General features: G+C 41.7%; 1 long non-coding RNA gene across 1 annotated transcript; it reads right to left on the reverse strand.

Moving 5' to 3' along the window:
• Positions 1 to 190: 190 nt before the first annotated feature.
• Positions 191 to 15,863, reverse strand: LOC109157371. The gene is made up of 3 exons (XR_002050225.1): positions 15,707 to 15,863; positions 6,650 to 6,655; positions 191 to 200 (listed from the first exon to the last, which is right to left on the reverse strand). It is a non-coding gene; the product is annotated as an uncharacterized LOC109157371 (long non-coding RNA).
• Between the last annotated feature and the right edge of the window lie 500 nt (positions 15,864 to 16,363).

Here is a 16,363-nt window from a genome sequence, read left to right on the forward strand (position 1 = left end):
TAAGATCACTAATGACATGCCGAATCTCTTATAATCCATCTTGAACACACAAGTTCAAAATGTGTGCACAACAACAAACATGATATAAACGTCCCTCACATACGAAACTTCTTGATCTTTGGAGTGTATCATTCATGTACCGTGTTACTAGAAAGAGAGGATATCAGCCAATGTGTTTGTTCTATTTTCTGTGTGCTCTTCTTCACTTAGATATATATACTACCACAATGGACAGTTTTACAACTCTTCACTTCCTAGTCTATTTATTTTTATGCCTTTCCATCTTCTATAACTGTTTATATCTAACACTCCCCCTCAAGCTGGAGCATAGATATTAATCATGCACAGCTTGTTACAAATATACTCAACCCTGTCCCTGCTAAGCCCTTTGGTGAACACATCAGCTAGTTGATCGCCGCTACGAACATGAGCCATGGAAATGAGGCCTTGTTGAATCTTTTGCACAAAATAACAATCAACCTTAATATGCTTGGTACACTCATGGAACACTGGATTGTTTGAAATGTGTATCGCTGCTAGATTATCACACCATAAACGTATGGGCTTCATCACTTCCACACCAACCTCCTTCAACATATTGTGCACCCAAGTTATTTCACACGTCACATGAGCCATCGCCCTATACTCAGATTCTGCACTGGACCGAGCCACAACAGTCTGTTTCTTGCTTTTCCAAGAAACCAAATTACCTCCTAAGAACACACAATACCCTGTTGTAGACTTCCTGTCACTTAACGAACCTGCCCAATCAGCATCCGAAAATGCCTCAACTCTTGCATGTCCATGATCAGCATATAGAATGCCTTTACCAGGTGCATTCTTGAGATACTTTACAATTCGAACTGCTGCCTCCCAATGAGTTCGCATGGGCGCTTGCATGAACTGACTTACCACATTGACTGGAAAAGCAATATCAGGACGCGTAATGGTGAGATAATTCAACTTTCCCACCAACTTCCTATATCTTTCTGGAGAATCAAAGTCCTCCCCCTCACCAGCCACAAGTCTCACACCCTGCTCCATAGGGGTCTCACATGGTTTTGATCCCAACAACCCAATATCATCAAGCAGATCTAGCACATATTTCCTTTGGGAGAGAAATATTCCTTTCCGAGAGCGAGCAACTTCAATCCCTAAAAAAATACTTCAACACTCCCAAATCTTTTATGTGAAACTTTTCGTTGAGGAAAAATTTAAGAGCTTCAATACCTACTGCATCATTACCTGTGATTACTATATCATCAACATAAACAATCAAAAAAATGCACCCATCATTAGTATTCTTGAAAAAGACAGTATGATCACACTGACTCCTTTGCATACCAAACTCCATAATCACACTACTAAACCTCCCAAACCAAGCTCGTGGAGATTGCTTCATACCATATAGAGACTTTTTCAATTTACACACCCTTCCAGGCTCCCCCTGAGCAACAAACCCAGGAGGTTGCTCCATGTAGACTTCCTCAACCAAATCACCATGCAAAAAGGCATTTTTGACATCTAGCTGATATAGAGGCCAATGGTTAGACGCAGCTAAGGAAATAAAGATACGAACTGAAGCTATCTTAGCTACCAGGGAGAAAGTTTCTGTATAATCAACACCATAAGTTTGTGTATATCCCTTTGCTACTAGATGAGCTTTAAGTCTAGCCATAGACCCATCAAGGTTCATTTTCACAACATAAACCCACTTGCAACCAACTGCGGTCTTACCGTCCGGGAGGGGTACCAAATCCCAAGTATGGTTGTCTTCAAGAGCAGCCATCTCCTCCTCCATTGCATGTCTCCACCCATCATGTGCTAAAACCTGACTCAAAGTATTTGGAACTGACATAGAATCTAAATATTCTAAACGTGATACAAAGGTGTGAGATGACAACGGAAAATGATTATAAGACACAAAAGATGAAATAGGGTTTTGACAACGACGTTTACCTTTACGAAGGGCAATGGGAAGATCCGGATCATTTGACGAAGATTCTGGTAAGGAAGAAGTATTCACTTGTGGTTTGGGTGGTGCCACTTCATCTCTCGGTCCCCGAGTATAAACTTGTGTAATAGGGGGTCTAGAAACAGACTCGACAGGTATGGTAATAGTATATGTAAGAAAGTCATTGTCTTGAGTAGACCCATACCCAGACGACCCAACATTCCCCGTGAACACCATGTTTTCAAAGAAAGTAACATCAGCTGACACTAAATACCGTCCCAAGTCAGGTGAATAGCATCTATAACCCTTCTGAGTATGCGAGTATCCCAGGAATATACATTTAAGAGATTTTGGATCAAGTTTTCAGCGTTGAGGACGAACATCCTGGACAAAACAAGTACATCCAATATTTTGGGTGGGAGATGAAAAAGTGGCTCAGTCGGATACACTGAAGAATAAGGAATTTGACCTTGAAGGACATACGAAGGCATCCGATTGATCAGGAAACATGCTATATGAACAACATCATACCAAAAAACTTTAGACACTTTCATTTGAAACAAAATTGCCCGAGCTACTTCTAACAAATGACGGTTTTTCCTTTCTGCCACTCCATTCTGCTGAGGTGTATATGCACACGAGGATTGATGAACTATCCCATGTTGGCACATAAAAGTGGAAAAGGGTTTAGAGAAATACTCTTGTGCATTGTCACTGCGCACACACTTAATAGTTTTATTAAACTGGGTTTTGATCTCAGCACAAAAATTACAAAAAATTGTAAACAACTCATCTTTAGATTTCATAAGATATAACCATGTACATCTAGAGAAGTCGTCCACAAAAGTTACGAAATATCTAAACCCATTTTTCCCTGTGACATGGGAAGGACCCCAGACATTAGAATGAACAAGTTCAAATACAGATCGTACTCTTTTATTAACACGAGGAGGGTAGGAAACCCGACAATGCTTAGCAAACTCACACGACTCACACTGCAAAGTAGACAGTGATTCTAAGCTAGGGAAGAGTTTCTTTATGTGACACCCTGTAATCCAAATTCGATTAAGGGATTAATTAAGTAATTAATCCTATTTCAATTGGTAATTTAATTCTTGAAAATCCTGGAAATTCAATAGTCGGGGACTAGTAATTGACTAGTCAACCCCAAAGTTAAAGTTGTACCTTGAGCTTTGTAGGGAGTTCCCTTGTTCCCTTACACCTCTTCATGTTAGTAAGGGTATTCTTGCCTTTTCACCTTGTGTTAGTATTGTATGCTAACCTAGTAGAACACCCTCATTTCTCTCCTTACACTTTCCAAATTCTAGCTCCACCTTCTCTCTAAAAAGGTAGATAGCTTTTCTTCTAAGCCAAGTTGAAGCTTTGTCAAAACTTAAAGAGTTGTCTCCAAGATTCTACCTTTCATACATTTGGGCATCTAGGAGGGTAAGATCTATGTTCATCTTGTGTTTTTAGTGTTTTCTAAGGTGTCTTTTCTTAAAGATAGGATCTTTATGATCTTTTGGTGTGTTCTTGAAGTGGGTTTGGAAGGTGAGCTTTATTAGGAGCTTGGTGAGGTGTTAAGAGAAGGTTTTTGTCTACAAGAGGTAACCCATGCTCTACAAAATCTATTTTGCTTACCTATATGATGATTTCTTGGATTCTACATGTGTTTTGCTATGAAATGTGAGTGTTTATGCATTGTCTTGTGAAAATGCATATTTAGAGCTTGTGTTTAGGGTTCTTGTATGCCATTGCTTGGCTATTCCTTTGGTTCAAGTCATTTTGTTGTATTTGGTGAGATTTGGCATGTTTTGGACTTGAATTTGAGTTTGGTGTTGAAAATCCCCGAAGGGATTATTTGGTGTACAGGTATGTACCCGAGGGCGGAACTGTAACACCCCGTGTTACGGCCTTCAAACCTGGATTAATTATTTAATTAATCCCATTAATAATAATTAAATATGATTTAATTCGGTTAGGTTTCCCTTTAATTAATTAATAAGGTCCATCATGAACCGTGGACCATTGCCTAAATTAGATTCTTAAGCCTATTAGGAATAAAGAAAGTAAACCTTTTACTATTCAGATTCTAATTAGGAATCCTACACCTAGTTATCTATTAGGAATAAAGGGAGTAGGCCTTTTACTATTTAGACTACGATTAGGATTCTCTTTAATTAATTAATACGGTCCACTATGGACCATGGACCCTTATCCCTAAAACAAGCCCTTAGTCCTATAAGGAATAGGATTAGTAAACCCATATCATTCAGGCCCTAATTAGGAGTCTTAAATATATAAATAGGGATATAGGAGGCACCTAGATCTTTCACCACAATAATCTCCCACCACAGTAGAAGTTCCAAGAATCCCCTTAGGAGAAATCAAGAAAGAAGAAAGCTTAAAGAAAGACCCTTCATAGCCAAGGAATTAATTAAGGCTAAGAGGTAACCCATGTCTCAACAAAACCTATTTTCATAGCTATGATTCCGCCCTTAGGCTTTCCCCATATTCTTGTGTATTGATGATTCGTTATATTGATCTTGATGATTGGTGTTATGATTTCATGGGTGAACTTGATAATCTTGATAACGAAAGGAGATTCTTGATGATTGTGTGATTCTTGATGAAACATAGATTCTTGATGATTATGTACTATTCTTGATTGTTCTTGATGTTAAAAGATGAATTACGTTCTTGTTAAATTGATTATGTCTAGAGCCCTAGGTTGTATCGTGAAACTCGTATGGAGTTATTCTTGATGTATTGGGTGGGAATTCGCATGTTTGGGTGTTATTTATGTTTAGAAAAGCATGATAGGATATGTGCTATGTATTTCTTGCTTTTAATCCGTTAATTGTCTACGTGTTGTTATCAATTGTGTTTAAAGTGTCTAAGCATGGTTTCGGGTTCCACAAAGGTTCCCGGGGCGTTTTCTGTGATAAAAGAGTCAGTGGGGGGGGGGGGGGTAGGTGGGGGTATGGGACCCCCCACCTACCCGCGGCCAACATGGGCAACACCGGCAGCGGGCAGCTGGCAGGCAGGCAGCTCCCCGCCGGGTACCCGCTGCCCAGAATCACGCCACCGGCGGGTGACCCCTCACCCACCGGCTACCCGCTGGAAAAAATCCCAATTCGGGATTCCGGCTTCCCCGTTTGATGTTCACCCGATCCCCGTGGCGTCCCAACGGACTCCGTCTATCGTGCCTATGTCTAGTTTGATATTTCGGGTACCGTTCGTAGGTTGTATGAGTCTTATATATTGCATGCTAGTTGAATTGGTATCTCGTTGACCTAGGTGAAAGAAGTATGAACCCCTTAGGATTATTCTTAGTATGTGAAGGATCACGCATAGGTTTTGTTATACGTTTTCTCCCCCTTCCCAATGTGTTAATGTGTGTTGCATGTGCTTGCTATGTGTTATGTGTGCATGATACCCCAATTCGGTTGCGATCGGATTGGTTATTCCTGAGCTGCGGTTCAGAAGCTGGCTGCGGTCAGATTTACACTCTTGGGCTGCAGTCCACCGTTTGGTTGCGATCAAACGTTTCTACATGAGCTGCGGTTCATATTTCCTGGCTGCGGTCAGATGACTACTCTTGGGCTGCGGTCCACTGTTTGGTTGCCATCAAACATTATGATGAGCTGCAGTTCATCGGTCGGTTGCGATCGACCCCTCCGTGTTGCGATACGGGGCAGGGTGCTGCGGGGCCGTGTCAGAGCTATATGCGCTGACCCTCATGTATGGGCATGCGATTGGTCCTGTGGCGCCATCAAAGTGTGCTTATGTGATGAGAAGTGGATGGATTGATGATATGAGGGTTTTGAGAACATGATTATAGGATATATGCTAGCAAACTGTATATGCTTGGTTATGATTATTAGTTGTGCTTATCTCTATCTGTCGAGTCTGTTCCTTAGGCATGCTTGGTTATGACTGTTGGCTGTGCTTGTCTCTATCTGTCGTGTCTTTCCCCGTTTTAAAAGCTAGAGTCTCTTAGGATATATCTTCATGCTTCAAAATGGTTTTCGTATATCTATATATATATGTCTATACGTATTGTATTTCAACGTGTTGGAGTGGGTTACCAGCATCTCTCGCTGAACAGATATATTTGGCTTTCAGGCACTGATGAGTAGACACTGGAGCGCGCTAGAGAATCGAGGCGTAGTGTAGATAGTTTTCCTTTCAGCCTGCGTGCTATGATTATGTATTGACATTATTAAGGAATTTAGTTAGTTAGCCTGTGCACCTGAGTTCTCCAGCTCAGGTGTGGCATAGCACCCCATACTCTTATGTGTAGTAATGCTCTGTTTGGGATTTAATAAGAGAATACCTTTATTATATAAGTCTTTAAAAGTTTAAAAATTTTGGGGTGTTACAGTTGGTATCGGAGCCTAAGTTTGACCCTAGGATAAGACTATTAAGACCAGAACTTAAGACATTAGGCTTGAACTCTAGGTACTTAGGAACATAGGATTCAGGAATCTTAGGACGCACGGTGAGATTGTGAAACCTACACATAACCTCCCCTCACTTTATCCCTCTCTAACTTAAAAGAACTCCCCCTACGCTTACCACACCAAGCTAAGGGTGCAGCACACTAACTTATCATTACAATAAATATTGACCCTGAAAACCAGCAGCATGGCGCCAACAAGAAGACAATCAAGGATCCCACACTCCTCGAACCCGAACCTTCGACAAAATCCTCGGGTTAGTAGAATGCCGCGTAGAAATAGCCCCATTCTACTTCAAGACACGAGGCTGATCTTTGATAAATCCACGAAGAACCCACTTATGGACAACAACCGGGGGTCCAACTAGGAGTGCCTAGGGGCATGACTACGAGGACGATCCCACCCCGCACCCGTAAGGGCAACCATGTACGAGGAAATTCCCCACCTAAAACAAGGGATGGCCACCATCAGGGAATAACATAAACAATTCCCCAGCTGGCTCGTTTCGCGCCTGAATGAGACCCTACAGAGACAACCAAGATAAAGAAGTCTGTGACAGGCCACGAAACTACGAAACCCAGAAGGCCATAATTGTAAGCAAACCCCGAACACCCAACGAAGCCTACACCAGTGATGCCAACTTCTACAAATGGGGAACTCAGGAACAAACCCGAAAGGAGAAGTAACAAAAGTGGGATACCGCTCCCTCCAGCATGAGCGAACCCTTTTGGAACTGGTTAAGAATGGGTGCAACTATCCCAGCCCGGAGACTGGGAACGCCAATTAAATACAAGAAAGTAAAGTAGTACGTAAACAACATCTTCTTCTTAATCGCTAGCGCGAATTGTCGAAAAGGGGCTCAATATGACAAGAAGAGGCAACAGACGCATGGAAAGTATCATATAACTAGAGCCTCCCAGCAATAAGGGTCTTACCTTGGAACAAGGACCTTGATGATTTTAAGGCACCATAAGAAGTACATGTAACACACAAAATCGCCAAAACACCATGCGACGTCAAGGACAATCAATCAAATGCATCACCAAGCACTTGGTCACCAAAGGATTGAACAAGGAACGAGCGACAAGCCGAACTCCAAGAAAAAACCAAGAGGGCTTATCATTAATCAAGCAAGGAAAAGACAAAGTTGGCTTATAACCAACTACCCGGTGAAGGTGACGGGGTTGGTAATTATTGGAAACCGGACCCGACCTACTGAGCGGAAAGAACATGCGAGGGTCTTGACTCATCTATAACTCGCACTTAAGGATCAATAAAACTATACGATGGGTCATCCTATGTATTCAAGTCCCTTTTATTGTGCACATGGGTGTGGGGCTTGTCAGGACTTGAATCTGTGCGTTCTTGGGATTTTTCCCGAAGGAATTCACTCTTCCTAGTCACCTTCCCGCGGGTCCCCAACGGGACCTTGGCGGGACCATGACGGGTCCCCGACAGGAGCTTGGCAGGCGGACGACCACCCACCTCGCGCCCACTGGTACAATGTGCTGATTTCTTAACGCCTCACTTTATTGATTCATGGCGCACTTGTGTGCCTTGATTGATGAACGCAAGTCTTGGGTAAGGAACCATGGGTCGCCCAAACGTGGTGTCATCGGTAAAAGACCTTGACACGCAAGACACCGTCGGAAAAGCACAACCAATTGCACTACGCGTGGAGTTGAAGTTGGACTCTACGATGCAACCGACTAGGGATGATTGGCATAAAGGATTGTGCAAACCAAGGAGGCGAGTTGGGAACTCGTGCTAAGGACTCACAAAGGCCTTAAAAGTCAAAATGCTAAGAATGGACCGGGACTCCTTCAAACCATGGATATCGTTCAAGCAAATCAGAGGACTCCTTACAAACTGTATGGAATCAAGAACTACGTAGTCCGTGGTGCTAGGCAAAAAGTAAAAATCACATTTGTGCCAAGATCTCAAGGGTCATTAAGGACCCACAAGGATAACTCGTAAAGTCACCGAGTCATTCCACAACGAGGTTAGGTAACCAACTTTGCGCTTCAAAAAGAAAAAGAGCATGCAAGGACACCTTCATCATTAAAAGTAACACATAAGGGCACAACTAGCCGAACCTCGGGGAAGACATGAAGTCTTACTAAGAATTTCATTCACTAAAGAGGAGATGAAATTCAATAAGAAAGGAAAGTCAACCCAAAGTGTATCGACTCCCAAGAGACTTTGGGAAGAATTTGGGAAGTGCGCCCTAAGAGATTGGCTTGGTTGACCAAACTTGGTCAAGACCTTGGACGCATTAAAGAAGTAAGTGTTAAAACATCATGGGAGATTCCCTCAAGATAGGAAAGAAGGATGAAACCTTAGCCTGGGGAGCAAGGTCTAACAAGGATCTTAAAGTCAAGCAAGTGCCAACACCAAGGAAGAAGGATCATCAGTTCGTCAATACATCGTGATCAAAGCATCAAACCAGAATAGTCACTTGAGATCGAGAACCCTTAACCCATCCTAGCCGAATTCCTTTCCCTCCCTCGGAAAATCGGCCCCCTCCTTATTTCAAAACCCTTTCTACCCTTCAAACCACATTCTTGATTCCCTATTTTAACGATTCCATACAAGGTGGCAACCTCACACCCTAAGTTGCAACCTTGAAAACATTGATCCTAATTCCTAAATTCACATTGTCCTCAGGTTTGAAACCCACTCTCTTAGCCCTTTAAACCTAATCGTTCCCAAAAACCCAGCACACATAGACATACAATTATACAGTTTCCCCGTAGAATGCTTTTGCTATAGGACTACCGTACTACGTTTGACTCGTTACCCCCACAATGATTTCTAAGCTTCGGGGACGAAGCTTCCCGTAAGGGGGGGGGGGGGGGGAGAGTGTAACACCCCGTGTTACGGCCTTCAAACCCGGATTAATTATTTAATTAATCCCGTTAATAATAATTAAATATGATTTAATTCGGTTAGGTTTCCCTTTAATTAATTAATAAGGTCCACCATAAACCGTGGACCCTTGCCTAAATTAGAGTCTTAAGCCTATTAGGAATAAAGAAAGTAAACCTTTTACTATTCAGATTCTAATTAGGAATCCTAGACCTAGTTATCTATTAGGAATAAAGGGAGTAGGCCTTTTACTATTTAGACTACGATTAGGATTCTCTTTAATTAATTAATATGGTCCACTATGGACCATGGACCCTTATCCCTAAAACAAGCCCTTAGTCCTATAAGGAATAGGATTAGTAAACCCATATCATTCAAGCCCAAATTAGGAGTCTTAAATATATAAATAGGGATATAGGAGGCACCTAGATCTTTCACCACAGTAATCTCTCACCACACAAGAAGTTCCAAGAATCCCCTTAGGAGAAATCAAGAAAGAAGAAAGCTTAAAGAAAGACCCTTCATAGCCAAGGAATTAATTAAGGCTAAGAGGTAACCCATGTCTCAATAAAACCTATTTTCATAGCTATGATTCCCCCCTTAGGCTTTCCCCATATTCTTGTGTATTGATGATTCGTTATATTGATCTTGATGATTGGTGTTATGATTTCATGGGTGAACTTGATAATCTTGATAATGAAAGGAGATTCTTGATGATTGTGTGATTCTTGATGAAACATAGATTCTTGATGATTATGTGCTATTCTTGATTGTTCTTGATGTTAAAAGATGAATTACGTTCTTGTGAAATTGATTATGTCTAGAGCCCTAGGTTGTATCGTGAAACTCGTATGGAGTTATTCTTGATGTATTGGGTGGGAATTCGCATGTTTGGGTGTTAATTATGTTTAGAAAAGCATGATAGGATATGTGTCGTATATTTATTGCTTTTGATCCGTTAATTGTCTACGTGTTGTTATCAATTGTGTTTAAAAGTGTCTAAGCATGGTTTCGGGTTCCACAAAGGTTCCCGGGGCGTTTTCTGTGATAAAAGAGTCAGTGGGGGGTAGGGGACCCGCCACCTACCCACGGCCAACATGGGCAACACCGGCAGCGGGCAGCCAGCGGGCGGGCAGCTGCCCGCCGGGCACCCGCTGCCCGGAATCACGCCACCGGCGGGTGACCCCTCACCCACCGGCTACCCGCTGGAAAATATCCCAATTCGGGATTCCGGCTTCCCCGTTGGATGTTCCCCCGATCCCCGTGGCCTCCCAACGGACTCCGTCTATCGTGCCTATGTCTAGTTTGATATTTCGGGTACCGTTCGTAGGTTGTATGAGTCTTATATATTGCATGCTAGTTGAATTGGTATCCCGTTGACCTAGGTGAAAGAAGTATGAACCCCTTAGGATTATTCTTAGTATGTGAAGGATCACGCATAGGTTTTGTTATACGTTTTCTCCCCCTTCCCAATGTGGTAATGTGGGTTGCATGTGCTTGCTATGTGTTATGTGTGCATGATACCCCAATTCGGTTGCGATCGGATTGGTTATTCCTGAGCTGCGGTTCAGAAGCTGGCTGCGGTCAGATTTACACTCTTGGGCTGCGGTCCACCGTTTGGTTGCGATCAAACGTTTCTACATGAGCTGCGGTTCATATTTCCTGGCTGCGGTCAGATGACTACTCTTGGGCTACGGTCCACTGTTTGGTTGCCATCAAACATTATGATGAGCTGCGGTTCATCGGTCGGTTGCGATCGACCTCTCCGTGTTGCGATACGGGGCAGGGTGCTGCGGGGCCGTGTCAGAGCTATATGCGCTGACCCTCATGTATGGGCATGCGATTGGTCCTATGGCGCCATCAAAGTGTGCTTATGTGATGAGATGTGGATGGATTGATGATATGAGGGTTTTGAGAACGTGACTATAGGATATATGCTAGCAAACTGTATATGCTTTGTTATGATTATTAGTTGTGCTTATCTCTATCTGTCGAGTCTGTTCCTTAGGCTTGCTTGGTTATGACTGTTGGATGTGCTTGTCTCTATCTGTCGAGTCTTTTCCCGTTTTAAAAGCTAGAGTATCTTACGATATATCTTCATGCTTCAAAATGGTTTTCGTATATCTATATATATGTCTATACGTATTGTATTTCAACGCGTTGGAGTGGGTTACCAGCATCTCTCGCTGAACAGATATATTTGGCTTTCAGGCACTGATGAGTAGACACTGGAGCGCGCTAGAGAATCGAGGCGTAGTGTAGATAGTTTTCCTTTCGGCCTGCGTGCCATGATTATGTATTGACATTATTAAGGAATTTAGTTAGTTAGCCTGTGCACCTGAGTTCTCCAGCTCAGGTGTGGCATAGCACCCCATACTCTTATGTTTAGTAATGCTCTGTTTGGGATTTAATAAGAGAATTCCTTTTTTATATAAGTCTTTAGAAGTTTAAAAATTTCGGGGTGTTACTGGAACGGCAGGCAGTGGCCTACCCACCACCGACCCGCGGGGAACAAGTTGAACGTGGGTATGTACCCGGGGGTAGGGGCTTACCCGTGGGTCCACCCGCGGGGTACACTGATGGTGTTGTTTGGGGATTTGTTCCCCGTGATTCTTTTGACTCGGTATTTGGTCTTTTGACTTCCCGATGTTCTTTTGTGGAACTATTTGAGTGTCTTCTTGATGTTTCGTATGTCTAGAACTATATGGTAGGAATCCATGTAGGTTTTGGTGTCTTGAATCGTGCTAAGTGTTCAACATCGTGTTTCGTTGAACCGTGATGAGTCTTGTGCGTTCTTCAGAAATACGTTTGGTTTACCCGTTTGATAAGCATGCTAGTTCGGTGTTTAAATACTAGCGTGTGTGTTGTTTGTACCTTCTTATTGGTTGATCATAACTTGTGTTATTCATCGTTGTTGTTGTTGGACTGTGATCCATTCCTTGATTGAGTATGGTTTCATATCTTCGTTGTGATCCGTTGGTTGATTCCTGTTGAGGTGTGGTGTGTGTGGCTTTACATGGATTGCACGATTAGTGGTATGGGACACTAGTCACCAAGGTATTGCAGTGGTCATCGTGGTGGCCATGACGTGATTATGGAGTTGTGACCTGTGTGTCAGGTTCACGTATTTCTTGGGAGGCATGTGTTGCCGAGGCATGTGTTGCCGTGTGTGTGATCGGTACCCTCGTGTACTATGAAATTGGTGGTTTTGTTGGCGGTTTGTCGGCAGATGAGGACGACGTTCCTCGGATGGAAAAGGTTGGACTTGGTTGTACAGGGGTCCTGGAGGTAAAGGTTGGAACTAGATATAAGGTTGGGGGTAGCCATAAGGTTGGAACCGGGCATTAGGAAGGCATATCAACTCGTGATGGGTGATGTCACGAGGGCTTGTGTAGCCGTTGTTGTGAGTTCTCTTCTTATGACGTGTATAATCACAAAGGCATGTGTTGCCGTTTGGTGTGTCCTTATTCCATTGAGTTATGCATGTCGGGTATTAATCTGTTGTGTGATGATAGATTATACCTTGAGACTTCTTGTGAGTCGTTGTTGTTCTTTGTAGTCTTGGGATGTGTTCCCGTGTTCTTGTTGAGAGTGCTTGAGTCTTGTGTTGACTATTACTCTCGGTTTTGGACTTATATATATGTATTCTGTTTCGCAAATGATTTTGCATGTGTCCTATCTATGTATGATACTTAACAGGTATTGGTGGGTTACCAACATTATTCGCTGACCGGGCGTCGTCCCATTTCTATTTGTTGCTTTACAGGTTGGGTAGCTTTGGAGAGCGCGCTAGTGGCCTGTAGATAGTTTTATCTCTTCCTTTAATAGTTGTTGAGGCCTGTGAGCCTAAGTAGTTGATTTGTTAGACTGCTGTAGTTGTAGTATCTGCCTGTGCACCTATGTTTGATATAGGTGTGGCATAGCACCTTCCGGTTTGTTTAGTTAGCTTCCGCCTTGTTTAATCTTAATGAATAGACTTTATCCCTTTTCTAAGCTTTGAACGGTTTTAAAAGTTGTTGAAAATCGGGGGTGTTACACTTTAGGACCGACAGTGATGGGTGACCATACCGACAATGTAGCTGGAAAGGAGAGGTATCACTTAACATGGCCTTGGACGGAGATATAGATTGTTCTAACACATATAGTCCTCCGACTTCCTTCCTCTTACCAATAATCTTCTTCGTCAAAAGATCCTGAAAGAAATAATAACCCGGAAAAAATGAGACAGAACAATTCAAAGATCGTGTGATCTGGCTAACAGAGAGCAAATTAAATGGAAACTTTGGAAGATATAATATAGATGACAGGGGTAATGATGAGGCTGCACTACCTCTACCCAAAATTGGAACGGATGACCCATCTGCTAGAGTAACCATAACCCCAGATTTTGATGGAGAATATATGGAAAAAACCTTAGAATTACCTATCATATGGTCACTAGCTCCTGAGTCAATGACCCACTATGTAGATGAAAAAAACACACATGCAACATGATTACCTGTTTGGATAAATGTTGCAGAAGAAAACGGTTGATTGGATGGAAACTGAGATGGAGACTGCATAGGAGAAGACATTTTCAGTTGATTGAACGCTGCTAACTCCTCATCTGTCATAATTACCATATGTCCTTCAGATCCAGAGGTTGTGTTAGCAAACCTTTGTTGCCTGGGTGGTTTAGGACATTGATTTTTGAAATGGCCCGGTTCTCCACAATTGAAACATACCCTTGGTCCTCTACGACCTCCTCCACGACCTCTTCCACCACGTCCTCGATGACGACCACCTCCACCTCGACTATTATACCCTTCATTAGTATAATTTCATTGAGATACAAACACACTTCCATCAGTATTGCTCCCTTGTGATATAAAAACACTCTTCTCAACCGGTTCATTATTGTCAGTACTTACTGCTACATTTTGTATCTGAGAGAACACTTGGTCCAACGATCCTAATTCCTTGTTTCCCAGTAATTGTGACCTAAGAATCTCATATTCTTTGTCATGTCCGAAAATCCAACTAAAAGCAATTAACTGATCACGTAGTGTTTTTATTGTTTCACATCAGTTGTAATAGGCATTGCAGTGCATAAAGCTTCACTTAAGCTTTTAAAATCATAATAGTAGTCTCTCAGATCTCGACCTTTTTGATTAGGTCTCTAGACATCCTGAGACAACTGATATAATTTCCTCAAATTACTTGTTCCACTGAACCATTCAAACACTAATTCCCACACTGCTTTAACCGTGGTACAATGTTGCATTGATAAAATTATCATCCTATCAATACAATTAATTACCCATGATAATAAAGCTTTATCATCTGCTTCCCATTCTTTATTATCTGCAGGACAATCTTGATCTGAATGGTCCCCTTTACCCATTCCATCTAAATTAATTTTAACCAAGAATTTCCATTCAGCAAAATTAGACCCATCAGCAGTCAATACTACATTAATTAATTTAGATGGAGTAGATACAACAGTAATATTCCTATTACTTCCTTCTTCCATGACTACCTATTCAAGTTGAACCCAGGACTGCAAACCAAAATCTTAAGGAGAAGCAACAGTTCTATTCACATTCAACCCACGACTGCAAACCCTAAGTGCAAACATCCACAAACCAAAACTCCAGAAACCATACCTGGGCAGAACCTACTCCACACGGCGAGTCTCCCGGAGCAATCGTCATCGACGAAGGTGGCTGGAGAACGCCTCACGCGCTGGCGCGTGGCGTCGGAGCAACTGGACGGCAGTGGCGCGTGGAAGCTCCGATGGCGGTGCGGCTCGAGTTCCAGCGTCACCTCTTCTTTCCGAGCACGGCCCACTACTTCACTCTCGCCGACTCTGATACCATGTTGCTAGAAAGAGAGGATATCAGGCAATGTGTTTGTTCTATTTTCTGTGTGCTCTTCTTCACTGCTACAGTTAGATATATATACTACCACAATGGACAGTTTTACAACTCTTCACTTCCTAGTTTATTTATTTCTATGCCTTTCCATCTTCTATAACTGTTTATATTTAACATACCGAATAGCAGAATCATTACGTGAAGCATTACTAACTGTAATTGTGAAAACTTTCTTTTCAATGCTCCACTCTTTTATACACCTAAATATAGCATTAGATATTTGAAGACCTCTCATCGGTGGTGCAATGTTGATGAAACTTAAAACTCTCTTATGCAATCTCCAACAATAATCAATCCAGTGCCCAGTGACAACCATGTACTCAATTTTATGATATTTTGATGTCCAACAATCGTTTGTCAAACTTACTTTACTAACACATTCAAGATTGTTCTTCAACTTTTTCTTTTCAATCTCATAAACGTTCAAACAATATGATTTTCTTGTGCTTCTATTAATTTTTTTTCCACTATGGCATTCCTCATTTCATCATGATGTTAAATCCTACTTCCTCCAAAATAGTAAATGGATGTTCATGTATCACGATCTAGTGAGCAGCAGACTCCCTCACTACTTCCATGTCAAACTTTCCAAGATGTAATGGAGGAATGGAAGATGAAACTTCATCACTAGACAAAAAAATTTAACTTTTTTTTGTTGATCAACCACCTACAAAACCAATACAATTACTATTATTGATATATATATATATATATATATTTATTTTCATCTAGCTAACATTTAAGCTAAGGAAAATTAAGTGGTAACCTTTAAATTTGTATTTGCCTTAATACTTCTTATAGCTAGTTGTCGTGGCCGTTTTAGTTAATACAAATTGATGATGACAATAATTACATTTTACCTTCTGTATTCGATCTACGTTGATCAGTTGAAAATCAACCCATACACCTAAGGTTTTTTTTTTTTTTTCCTCTTGTTTGTTAGAAACTCTTGTTGGTTTTCTGCTTCTTCATTTTGTTATGCGTCATCATGATCATATAAATGTAATTATATTCTTTCAAATCCTTCAGTTTGTTCTTGCACTTCATTATTAGCTTCATTACTTTCACAAACAACACTACTTGAAGTATGTGGGTTTTGCGGGATAGGTGAATTTTTTGTAGACAACATGACTAATGAAAAACAATAATGTAATCAGTCAAGC

The sequence above is a fragment of the Ipomoea nil genome, unplaced genomic scaffold (genome assembly GCF_001879475.1).
Source record: "Ipomoea nil cultivar Tokyo-kokei standard unplaced genomic scaffold, Asagao_1.1 scaffold2779, whole genome shotgun sequence".
NCBI lineage: Eukaryota > Viridiplantae > Streptophyta > Magnoliopsida > Solanales > Convolvulaceae > Ipomoea > Ipomoea nil.